This window comes from Cryptomeria japonica, unplaced genomic scaffold (assembly GCF_030272615.1).
Source record: "Cryptomeria japonica unplaced genomic scaffold, Sugi_1.0 HiC_scaffold_32, whole genome shotgun sequence".
Classification (NCBI taxonomy): domain Eukaryota; kingdom Viridiplantae; phylum Streptophyta; class Pinopsida; order Cupressales; family Cupressaceae; genus Cryptomeria; species Cryptomeria japonica.
In genome coordinates, this window is record NW_026728854.1 from 182501 (window position 1) to 196030 (window position 13530).

Here is a 13530-nt window from a genome sequence, read left to right on the forward strand (position 1 = left end):
CCATTTCCCAGGTATATGCCCCCTACGCACTTTTGGTGGCGCAACTCGCACGAACAGTCCCACCTCGACCCCGTATACAAGCTTTTTTGCCTCGAAGAGTTCGTCGGAGACGAAGAAGCAACCTTCAGTGCAACCGTAGCACTCTTTTGTGCAACCGCCCAAACAACGCCCCCTCTACCCTCTGTCGAAACACTCGGCATTGCTGCTCCCTAAGGTGAGCTTCTCCTCATAGGCAATTCCGCTCTTATCCGGTCACGTTTGTGTGCCCGAATTTCGCAAGGCAACCTCCATGGGACATGGAAAAGACTCGAGAAGAGAGCTCGCTCACGGGAGAGAGAAGCCAAGGAGACCACGAGAGTGCTGAGAGTGGGACAGCGCTGAATAGGCGGGAGAAGCCTGCGCGTATAAACGGAGATATATATCCAATTGCAACGAAGGAACGTGCCAAAGATCGAGAACAATGGCAGAAATGCTAGTAACGTGCACTTCGGGACCAACGCATCACCGGAAGACAACCGCCAAACATCGAAAGAGTCGCGATGCTCCGCAACCTACGTGCAAAGCGGTCGCACACCGGGTAAGGGAGTGAGAGCCCCAAACATAGCTGGGCGAGGCGCTCACTCCGCTCTTTAATATCTCGTTAATACCGCCAAGGAAATGGCACAAGCACACACACACAAGCATCCTCGGAAGAGGACAGTTCGAGTGACAGGTCAAATCCAAGAGTTCCGAAGACTACCTCCAGGAACAATCGGGAACAAGACCGATTACAAGTCGTCGAGTCTGTTACTGGGCGAACACGAGATGCGCACAGGAAATCGATCAGCCCTCACAATGGCCCAAGGCCAGAGATCGGACTGCTACGATTTACCCCAACAATCATCGTGCCACTCTTCGCAGAGAGGTGATAGACGCCAACGAGCCCGCGCATAGCAATCGAGGTGTAAAAAGGGCGTTGAAGGCAGGAAGCCTGGACGAAAGAGGCTACGAGGTCACCTCGAAGCGGTCTAAGAATCGGGCGCACTTGGGGCGACTACCAGTGCCAACCCCTTATCCCGCGGTGCGTCCGACACACAGAAATTTCCAAGGCGGCCAAGGAGCCTCCCCGCATAGCAATCGGGGTGTGAGGTTACGGATGCAGCATTGATAGCAATCGAGGTGGGAGGCGAAGGATGCAGAAGTGAGAGCCGAGGGATGTAGCAGAGATAGCAATCGGGGTGTGTGATGCAGAAGAGATAGCAATCGAGGTGTGCGGTGGGAAGGGCCCAGCAGCCAGAATGCATGAAGCGACGGATGAAGCAGTGATGACAACCGGGCTGTGAGGAGAGGAGGGATGCAGCCAAGAAAGCAATCAGGGCTCGAGGCAAGGGATGCATCAAGGATAGCAATCATGTTGTGAGGCGAGATTCCAAAGGCTAAACGTGAGAGGCTGCAGGGTCGACTCAGAGAGGTCTATGCATGTGAGAGGCTGAAAGCAAGGTCAACTCGGAGCGGTCTATGCATCGGGCGCGCTTGGGGCGACTACCAGTGCCAACCCCTTATCCCGCGACGCGTCCGACAAAGAGAACGTTCCAAGGCGGCAGAGGAGGTTACCAGCCGAAGGATGCAGTAGCAATAACAGGTATAGTTCCGCGGCGGCCGAGAAGACTCACCGCATAGGAATCGGGATGCGAGGCGAGGGATGCGGCGGGAAGGCCCCGACGGCTAAACGGAAGAGGCTGCAGGGCCGCCTCGGAATGGTCCAAGCATCGGACGCGATTGGGACGACTACCAGTGCCAACCCCTTATCCCGCGATGCGTCCGATACACAGATAGTTCCAAGGCGGCCGAGGAGCCTCACCGCATATCAATCGGGGTGCGAGGCGAGGGATGGGGCGGGAAGGCCCCAACGGCTAGACGGAAGAGGCTTCAGGGCCACCTCGGAATGCTCCAAGCATCGGACGCGCTTGGGGCGACTACCAGTGCCAACCCCTTATCCCGCGATGCGTCCGATACACAGATGGTTCCAAGGCGGCCGAGGAGCCTCACCGCATAGCAATCGGGGGTGCGAGGCGAGGGATGGGGCGGGAAGGCCCCAACGGCTAGACGGAAGAGGCTTCAGGGCCGCCTCGGAATGGTCCAAGCATCGGACGCGCTTGGGGCGACTACCAGTGACAACCCCTCATCCCGCGATGCGTCCGATACGAAGATGGTTCCAAGGCGGCCGAGGAGCCTCACCGCATAGCAATCGGGGTGCGAGGTGGGGGATGCGGCGAGATGGCCCCAACGGCTAGACGGAAGAGGCCACAGGGCCGCGTCGGAATAGTCCAAGCATCGGACGCGCTTGGGGCGACTACCAGTGACAACCCCTTATCCCGCGATGCGTCCGATACGAAGATAGTTCCAAGGCGGCCGAGGAGCCTCACCGCATAGCAATCCGGGTGCGAGGTGGGGGATGCGGCGAGATGGCCCCAACGGCTAGACGGAAGAGGCTGCAGGGCCGCCTCGGAATAGTCCAAGCATCGGACGCGCTTGGGGCGACTACCAGTGACAACCCCTTATCCCGCGATGCTTCCGATACGAAGACAGTTCCAAGGCGGCCGAGGAGCCTCACCGCATAGCAATGGGGGTGCGAGGTGAGGGATGCGGCGAGATGGCCCCAACGGCTAGACGGAAGAGGCCACAGGGCCGCCTCGGAATAGTCCAAGCATCGGACGCGCTTGGGGCGACTACCAGTGACAACCCCTTATCCCGCGATGCATCCGATACGAAGATAGTTCCCAGGCGGCCGAGGAGCCTCACCGCATAGCAATCGGGGTGCGAGGCGAGGGATGCGGCGAGATGGCCCCAAAGGGTAGACGGAAGAGGCTGCGGGGCCGCCTCGGAATAGTCCAAGCATCGAACGCGCTTGGGGCGACTACCACTGCCAACCCCTTATCCCGCGATGCGTCCGATACACAGATAGTTCCGAGGCGGCCGAGGAGCTGGGGGATGCGGCGAGATGGCCCCAACGGCTAGACGGAAGAGGCTGCAGGGCCGCCTCGGAATAGTCCAAGCATCGGACGCGCTTGGGGCGACTACCAGTGACAACCCCTTATCCCGCGATGCGTCCGATACACAGATAGTTCCGAGGCGGCCAAGGAGCCTCACCGCATAGCAATCGTGGTGCGAGGTGGGGGATGCAGCGAGATGGCCCCAACGGCTAGACGGAAGAGGCTGCAGGGCCGCCTCGGAATGGTCCAAGCATCGGACGCGCTTGGGGCGACTACCACTGCCAACCCCTTATCCCGCGATGCGTCCGATACACAGATAGTTCCAAGTCGGCCGAGGAGCCTCACCGAATAGCAATCGGGGTGCGAGGCGAGGGATGCGGCGAGAAAGCCCCAACGGCTAGAGGGAAGAGGCTTCAGGTCCGCCTCGGAATGGTCCAAGCATCGGACGCGCTTGGGGCGACTACCAGTGACAACCCCTTATCCCGCGACGCGTCCGATACACAGATAGTTCCAAGGCGGCCGAGGAGCCTCACCGCATAGCAATCGGGGTGCGAGGCGAGGGATGCGGCGAGAAGGACCCAACGGCTAGACGGAAGAGGCTTCAGGGCCGCCTCGGAATGGTCCAAGCATCGGACGCGCTTGGGGCGACTACCAGTGACAACCCCTTATCCCGCGACGCGTCCGATACACAGATAGTTCCAAGGCGGCCGAGGAGCCTCACCGCATAGCAATCGGGGTGCGAGGCGAGGGATGCGGCGAGAAGGACCCAACGGCTAGACGGAAGAGGCTTCAGGTCCGCCTCGGAATGGTCCAAGCATCGGACGCGCTTGGGGCGACTACCAGTGACAACCCCTTATCCCGCGACGCGTCCGATACACAGATAGTTCCAAGGCGGCCGAGGAGCCTCACCGCATAGCAATCGGGGTGCGAGGCGAGGGATGCGGCGAGAAGGACCCAACGGCTAGACGGAAGAGGCTTCAGGGCCGCCTCGGAATGGTCCAAGCATCGGACGCGCTTGGGGCGACTACCAGTGACAACCCCTTATCCCGCGATGCGTCCGATACACAGATAGTTCCAAGGCGGCCGAGGAGCCTCACCGCATAGCAATCGGGGTGCGAGGCGAGGGATGCGGCGAGAAGGACCCAACGGCTAGACGGAAGAGGCTTCAGGGCCGCCTCGGAATGGTCCAAGCATCGGACGCGCTTGGGGCGACTACCAGTGACAACCCCTTATCCCGCGACGCGTCCGATACACAGATAGTTCCAAGGCGGCCGAGGAGCCTCACCGCATAGCAATCGGGGTGCGAGGCGAGGGATGCGGCAAGAAGGACCCAACGGCTAGACGGAAGAGGCTTCAGGGCCGCCTCGGAATGGTCCAAGCATCGGACGCGCTTGGGGCGACTACCAGTGACAACCCCTTATCCCGCGACGCGTCCGATACACAGATAGTTCCAAGGCGGCCGAGGAGCCTCACCGCATAGCAATCGGGGTGCGAGGCGAGGGATGCGGCGAGAAGGACCCAACGGCTAGACGGAAGAGGCTTCAGGTCCGCCTCGGAATGGTCCAAGCATCGGACGCGCTTGGGGCGACTACCAGTGACAACCCCTTATCCCGCGACGCGTCCGATACACAGATAGTTCCAAGGCGGCCGAGGAGCCTCACCGCATAGCAATCGGGGTGCGAGGCGAGGGATGCGGCGAGAAGGACCCAACGGCTAGACGGAAGAGGCTTCAGGGCCGCCTCGGAATGGTCCAAGCATCGGACGCGCTTGGGGCGACTACCAGTGACAACCCCTTATCCCGCGACGCGTCCGATACACAGATAGTTCCAAGGCGGCCGAGGAGCCTCACCGCATAGCAATCGGGGTGCGAGGCGAGGGATGCGGCGAGAAGGACCCAACGGCTAGACGGAAGAGGCTTCAGGGCCGCCTCGGAATGGTCCAAGCATCGGACGCGCTTGGGGCGACTACCAGTGACAACCCCTTATCCCGCGATGCGTCCGATACACAGATAGTTCCAAGGCGGCCGAGGAGCCTCACCGCATAGCAATCGGGGTGCGAGGCGAGGGATGCGGCGAGAAGGACCCAACGGCTAGACGGAAGAGGCTTCAGGGCCGCCTCGGAATGGTCCAAGCATCGGACGCGCTTGGGGCGACTACCAGTGACAACCCCTTATCCCGCGACGCGTCCGATACACAGATAGTTCCAAGGCGGCCGAGGAGCCTCACCGCATAGCAATCGGGGTGCGAGGCGAGGGATGCGGCGAGAAGGACCCAACGGCTAGACGGAAGAGGCTTCAGGGCCGCCTCGGAATGGTCCAAGCATCGGACGCGCTTGGGGCGACTACCAGTGACAACCCCTTATCCCGCGACGCGTCCGATACACAGATAGTTCCAAGGCGGCCGAGGAGCCTCACCGCATAGCAATCGGGGTGCGAGGCGAGGGATGCGGCGAGAAGGACCCAACGGCTAGACGGAAGAGGCTTCAGGGCCGCCTCGGAATGGTCCAAGCATCGGACGCGCTTGGGGCGACTACCAGTGACAACCCCTTATCCCGCGACGCGTCCGATACACAGATAGTTCCAAGGCGGCCGAGGAGCCTCACCGCATAGCAATCGGGGTGCGAGGCGAGGGATGCGGCGAGAAGGACCCAACGGCTAGACGGAAGAGGCTTCAGGGCCGCCTGGGAATGGTCCATGCATCGCACGCGCTTGGGGCGACTACCAGTGACAACCCCTTATCCCGCGACGCGTCCGATACACAGATAGTTCCAAGGCGGCCGAGGAGCCTCACCGCATAGCAATCGGGGTGCGAGGCGAGGGATGCGGCGAGAAGGACCCAACGGCTAGACGGAAGAGGCTTCAGGGCCGCCTCGGAATGGTCCAAGCATCGGACGCGCTTGGGGCGACTACCAGTGACAACCCCTTATCCCGCGACGCGTCCGATACACAGATAGTTCCAAGGCGGCCGAGGAGCCTCACCGCATAGCAATCGGGGTGCGAGTCGAGGGATGCGGCGAGAAGGACCCAACGGCTAGACGGAAGAGGCTTCAGGGCCGCCTCGGAATGGTCCAAGCATCGGACGCGCTTGGGGCGACTACCAGTGACAACCCCTTATCCCGCGATGCGTCTGATACACAGATAGTTCCAAGGCGGCCGAGGAGCCTCACCGCATAGCAATCGGGGTGCGAGGCAAGGGATGCGGCGAGAAGGACCCAACGGCTAGACGGAAGAGGCTTCAGGGCCGCCTCGGAATGGTCCAAGCATCGGACGCGCTTGGGGCGACTACCGTTGCCAACCCCTTATCCCGCGATGCGTCTGATACACAGATAGTTCCGAGGCGGCCGAGGAGCCTCACCGCATAGCAATCGGGTTGCGAGGCAGATTATTGGGAAGGGAACCCCCTGGGATGCGGCTCAAGCAGTGCCCAAAGGGACTGGAATGCGGAATCACATCGAGAGACCCAAATGCTATACGAGGGCTCAAATCGAATTATCGATTTGGCCACGACATGGACGCATCGGAACGACTACCTTTGCCGAACCACTCGCAATTGCATCCATACCGAAACCAATAGACATTTCCGTTAGAGCCCTCGCATAGCATTCGGGAATCTCGCATGCCCCTCTAAATCGACCAATGCTGGCGCTCAACGAAAATCCGAGCGCTACCACCGTTCGAGCGCCAGCATTGGTCGAGTTAGAGGGGCACGGGGGAGAATGCTCCAGTCAACACCTCCCCTATATAAGTTATTTGTCCGATTCTCGCACAACCGTAGTCTGCCTCGTCGAATCAAACAACGGTCCCAGATTCCGACTTCCGTTCCGTAGAGACCCAAAAGCTAGATGGAGGCTCGCAAGAAAGAGAGTCGGCGCATAGCAATCGGGTTTCTCGAACGTTTAGGGACCGAGCTCACTTGCGGATAGGGCAAAATCCGCCAAGCAACCCAAAAGCTAGACGGGGGCTCGAATCGAATCGCCTAGGCGGCCACAACAACGACGTGTTGGATCGACTACCAGTGCCAAACCATTCAGCAAGACTAGTCTGTGTCGAGGCCGGATAGAGATTCTCAGAGAGCGCCCGTATAGCATTTAGGAGACCTGCCGCGTCCCTCACACTCGACAAATGGTGGTGCACGTTTATAAATCCGAGCGATCCCAACCCTTTCAAGCACCAACATCGGTCGAGATAGAGGGGCACGGAGGGGGCTGCGTGAGACAACACAGTCCCCTATATAAGTTATTTGTCCGATTCTCACACATCCGAAGAATGGTCATCAAATCGGACAACAGCCCAAACTTCCGACTTCCGTCCCAGAAAGCCCAAGAGCTATCTAAAACGTTCATGGCCGGAACTCGATCGCGGCTATACCAGTCCGCCAAGCAACCCAAAAGCTAGACTGGAGCTCTAGTCGAATCACCTCTGTGGCCATTGCAAGGACGTGTTGGAGCGACTACCATTGCCGAACCATTCCGCAGGTCGAGTCCATACCAAGGCCGCATAGAGATTCACGATGAGCTCCTGCATAGCAATCAGGAGACTTGCCGTGTCCATCACAATCGATAAATCCTGGTGCAAGATTTTTGCATCCGAGCGCTCCAACCAGTCGAGCACCAGCATCAATCGACATAAACGGGCACGGGGGGAGGATGCTCGAGAACACTACCTCCCCTATATAAGTTATTTGTCCGATTCTCAAGCAGCCGAAGTCTGGTCATCGAATCGGGTCAAAGACCACAACTTCCGACTTTACCCACAATGCAAGTCATCGAATCGAACATCGGCCCCCGAGTCGGACTCCATGCGTATGTCAGGTCATCGGACCCAAATTCCGCCTTCCTGCGCATGGCGGGCCATCAATATCAACTCGGTCATCGGACCCAAACTCCGCCTTTCTGCGCATGGCACGCCTTCAAATCGGTCATCGGACCCAAATTCCGCCTTCCTGTGCATGGCGGGCCATCAACATCAACTCGGTCATCGGACCCAAATTCCGCCTTTCTGCGCATGGCACGCCATCAACTCGGTCATCGGACCCAAATTCCGCCTTCCTGCGCATGGCAGGTCATCGGACACAAATTCAGACCTCGCCAATATGCCTACGTATCGAATCGGTCATCGGACCCAACTTCCGACTTCATCCATACTGTAGGGTCTTTGAGGTTGGCGCGGTGCGCTCAACCCGGGGAGTCGACCCATCGAAGCATACACCTCCCCTATATAAGCTATTTGTCCGATTCCCACACCTGTGTAGTTTGCACCTCTGACCAGGACATCGACCCCAACTTCCGAACTCGACTGCAACGACGGCACCAGCGCCTTGGTGCGCACCTTGCGACGCACAGTCCCAACATTCGCCTTCCTGCACATGGCAGGTCATCGGACCCAAATTCCGACCTCGCGAGTATGCCTACATATCGAATCGGTCATCGGACACAACTTCCGACTTCATCCATACCGTAGGGTCTTTGAGGTTGGCGCGGTGCGCTCAACCCGGGGAGTCGACCCAACGAAGCATACACCTCCCCTATATAAGCTATTTGTCCGATTCCCACACCTGTGTAGTTTGCACCTCCGATCAGGACATCGACCCCAACTTCCGAACTCGCCTGCAACGACCGAACCAGCGCCTTGGTGCGCACCTTGCAACGCACAGTGCCAACATTCGCCTTCCTGCACATGGCAGGTCATCGGACCCAAATTCCGACCTCGCGAGTATGCCTACATATCGAATCGGTCATCGGACCCAACTTCCGACTTCATCCATACCGTAGGGTCTTTGAGGTTGGCGCGGTGCGCTCAACCCGGGGAGTCGACCCAACGAAGCATACACCTCCCCTATATAAGCTATTTGTCCGATTCCCACACCTGTGTAGCTTGCACCTCCGATCAGGACATCGACCCCAACTTCCGAACTCGACTAAAAAGACCGCACCAGCACCTTGGTGTGCACCTTGCAACGCACAGTGCCAACATTCGCCTTCCTGCACATGGCAGGTCATCGGACCCAAATTCCGACCTCATGAGCATACCTACTAATCGAATCGGTCATCGGACCCAACTTCCGACTTCATCCATACCGTAGGGTCTTTGAGGTTGGCGCGGTGCGCTCAACCTGGGGAGTCGACCCATCGAAGCATACACCTCCCCTATATAAGCTATTTGTCCGATTCCGACACCTGTGTAGTTTGCACCTCCGCTCAGGACATCGACCCCAACTTCCGAACTCGCCTGCAACGACCGAACCAGCGCCTTGGTGCGCACCAAAAGTGCGCACTTTTGGAGGGCACTTTTGTGCGCTCCAAAGGTGCGCACTTTTGGAGGGCACTTTTTGGAGGGCACTTTTGTGCGCTCCAAAGGTGCGCACTTTTGGAGGGCACTTTTTGGAGGGCACTTTTCTGCGCTCCAAAGGTGCGCACTTTTGGAGGGCACTTTTTGGAGGGCACTTTTCTGCGCTCCAAAGGTGCGCACTTTTGGAGGGCACTTTTTGGAGGGCACTTTTCTGCGCTCCAAAGGTGCGCACTTTTGGAGGGCACTTTTTGGAGGGCACTTTTCTGCGCTCCAAAGGTGCGCACTTTTGGAGGGCACTTTTGTGCACTCCAAAGGTGCACACTTTTGGAGGGCACTTTTTGGAGGGCACTTTTCTGCACTCCAAAGGTGCGCACTTTTGGAGGGCACTTTTTGGAGGGCACTTTTGTGCGCTCCAAAGGTGCGCACTTTTGGAGGGCACTTTTTGGAGGGCACTTTTGTGCGCTCCAAAGGTGCGCACTTTTGGAGGGCACTTTTGTGCACTCCAAAGGTGCGCACTTTTGGAGGGCACTTTTCCTGCGCTCCAAAGGTGCACACCTAGGTGAGCACCTTCGACCACACCTTGTAGCACACCAAACTCTGACTTTCGACTTCATCCGCAATGCAGGGTCTTTGAGGTTGGCGCAATGCGCACAACCAGGGGAGTCGACCCATCAAACCCAACACCTCCCCTATATAAGCTATTTGTCTGATTCTCATACATGCGTAGCCTGCAGGAGCAATTAGGACATCGACCCCAACTTTCGGCTTCTAAACGAAAACAAGGTCTTTGAGGTTGGTGTAATGCGAACAACTAGGGGAGTCAACCCATCAAACCCAACACCTCCCCTATATAAGCTATTTGTCTGATTCTCATACATGTGTAGTCTACAGGAGCAATTAGGACATCGACCCCAACTTTTGACTTCTTAACGAAAACAAGGTCTTTGAGGTTGACGTAATGCGCACAACCAGGGGAGTCGACCCATCAAACCCAACACCTCCCCTATATAAGCTATTTGTCCGATTCTCATACATGTGTAGCCTACAGGAGCCATTAGGACATTGACCCCAACTTTTGACTTCTTAACGAAAACAAGGTCTTTGAGGTTGGCGTAATGCGCACAACCAAGGGAGTTGACCCATCAAACCCAACACCTCCCCTATATAAGCTATTTGTCTGATTCTCATACATGTGTAGCCTGCAACAACGATTAGGACATCCACCCCAACTTCTGAATTCGTCTGCGTTGACCGCACCAAAGGTGCACGCCTTGGTGCTCACCAAAATCCGACTTCCGACTTCTTCTGCTATGCGGGGTCTTTGAGGTTGGCGCAGTGCGCACAACCAGGGGAGTCAACCCACCGAATGCAACACCTCCCCTATATAAGCTATTTGTCTGATTCTCATACATGCGTAGACTGCAGCAATGATTAGGACATCCACCCCAACTTTTGACTTCTTAAACAAGACAGGGTCTTTGAAGTTGGTGCAGTGCACACAACCAGGGGAGTCGACCCATCAAACGCAACACCTCCCCTATATAAAGCTATTTGTCCGATTCTCATACGTGTAGTCTGCAGCAGCGATTAGGACATCGACCCCAACTTCCGAATTCGTTTGCATTGACCGCACCAAAGGTGCACGCCTTGGTGTGCACCTTGGAGTGCACTTTGGTGCTCACCTCGGTGCACACTTTGGTGTGCACCTCGGTGTGCACCAAAGGTGCGCACCTTGGAGCGCACCAAAGGTGTACACTTTGGAGCGCACCACATAGGGTCTTTGAGAGGTTGGCGCAGTGCGCACACCAAGGTGGGTGTTGAGGTGCGTGCCGAGGTGGGTGGGTGCTAGGGTGCGCTCCATGGTGGGTGCCAGGGTGGGTGCGTGCTAGGGTGGATTCCAAAGAGGGTCATAGGGTGGGTGCCAAGGTGGGTTGGTGATATAGTGGGTTCAAAGGTGGGTACTAGGGTGGGTTCCAAGGTGGGTCACAAGTTGGGTGCCAGGATGCGTGGGTGTTAGGTTGGGTGCCAAGGTGGGCTCCTGCGTGGGTGGGTGCTAGGGTGGGTTTCAAGGTGGACGCGAGGGCGGGTGCCAAGGTGGGTAACAAGTTGGGTGTTAGGATGGGTGAGTGCTAGAGTGGGTGCCAAGGTGGGTGGGTGCTAAGGTGGATGCCAAGGTGGTTCACAGGGTGGGTGGGTTCTAGGGTGAGTTCCAAGGTGGGTCACAGGTTTAGTGCTAGGGTGCGTGTCAAGGCGGGTGTCGAGGTGCCTGGGTGCTAGGGTGTGGATGCCAATGTGGGTCATAGGGTGGGTACTAGGGTGGGCTGCAATGTGGGTGCCAAGGTGGGTAACATGCTCGGTTGGTTCTAAATTGGGTGTCAGGGTGGGTGTGCACCCACCTTGCCCGAGGTGGGTGCCAAGGTGCCAGTGTGGGTGGGTGCTAAGGTGGATGCCAAGGTGGGTGAGAAGGTGGGTGATAGGTTGAGTGGTAGGATGGGTGGGTGCCAAGATGGGTCACAGGGTGGGTGCAAGGGTGGGTAGGTGCTAGGGTTGGTGTCAGGGTGGGTGGGTGCTAGGTTGGGTTCCAAGGTGGGTGCGAGGGTGAGTGTCAAGGTGGGTCACAGGTTAGGTGCTAGGATGGGTGAGTGCTAGGGTGCAAAGGTGCCAGGGTGGGTGCTAGGATGGGTCGATGCTAGGGTGAGTGGCAAGGTGGGTCCACAAGTGTCAAGGTGGGTGCCGAGGTGGGTGCCAACTTGGGTTCCAAGGTGGGTGCCAAGTGGGCGACTGCTATGGTGGATGCCAAGGTGGGTCACGGGGTGGGTGCCAAGTTGCTAGGTTGTGTTCCAAGGTGGGTGCCAACGTGGCTGCTAGGGTGCGTGGGTTAAAGGGTGTGTCACAACGTGGGTGCCAGGATGGGTGCGCACCCACACTGGCCAAGACGGGTGCAAGGTTGGGTTCCAAGCCCGGTCACAGGCTGGGTGCTAGGATGGGTGGGTGCCAAGGTGGGCACCAGGGTGGGTGCACCCACCCTGGCCAAGGTGGGTCACGGGGTGGGTCCTAGGGTGGGTAACAGGGTGGGTACTAAGGTGCGTGCCAAGGTGGGTCATGGGGTGGGTGCCAAGGTGGGCACCAGGGTGGGTGTGCACCAACCCTAGCCAGGGTAGGTCACGGGGTGGTTGTCGGGGTGGGCGTCAAGGAGCCAAGGTGGGTGGCAAGTAGCCAAGTTGCGTGCCAAGGTGGGTGTCGGGGTGGGTGCCAAGGATCCAAGGTGGGTGCCAAGGAACCAAGGTGGGTGTCTGGGTGGGTGCCGAGGTGGGAGCCAGGGTGGGTCCCAAGGTGAGTGCAAAGGTGGGTGCCAGGGTCAAGGTGAGTGCCAATGTGGGTTCCAAGGTGCCAGGGTCAGGGTGAGTGCCAATGTGGGTTCAAAGGTGCTAAGTTGGGTGCGAGGTTGGGTGCGAGGGTGGGTGGGTGCCAAGGTGTGCTAGGTGGAAGCCCGGGTGGGTCGGCATCCCATGGGTGTCGAGTTGGGTGCCTGATGGGTGCTTCTTGTCAAGTTTTAGTCGTCGGGACTCATTTCGAGCCTTAGAGGTCGTTTCTTGTCCGGTTGCCCTGTCTTCGACCTGGGAACCCAATTTTGGTCCTCGGGTCCCATTTTTTTTTGTCTCGCATCCCACTTTTGGCCTGTGGCCTTTTCGGGGTCGATTCTCGTTTTGGGCATCAGAGCATGTTTCTTCTCCTAAAACCCAATATTTGTTTATTAAGTCTCGGAACACATTTTTGTTCTCGTGGACCCATCATGGGTCTTGGAACGCATTTGTGGTCCTTGGGTCCCATTTTGCATCCCGAAACTTGTGTTTTGGTGCTTGATCCCTATTTTGGGTGCCCACCTTGCACCAAGTGCGCACCCGGGGCAAACCGAGCGCCTTGGTGCACCGGGGCAAGATCGAGCGTGCACCCGAGGCGCCCCGAACATGCACCAAGGTGCACTCGGCCCACATGTGAGCGCAGGTCGTTGCGCCCGAGGTGGTGTGTGGGCACCGCGTTGCAGACGGGACACTGCACGCACACGACGCCCCGTCCAGGTGCACGCACGTAGGCCGGGCCGGGTGCACACCCGACGCCCTAGCAAGGTGCGCGCACCCGGGCAGGGCTCACACTTGGCGAACGGGGCGCACTTCGCGAGGGAGGGTGTGCACCTCGACGGGGGTGGGTGGCCGGGGTGGATTCGCACGTGGGTCGCGGTTTGCTAAGTACACACTGCGACAAGCTCATAAC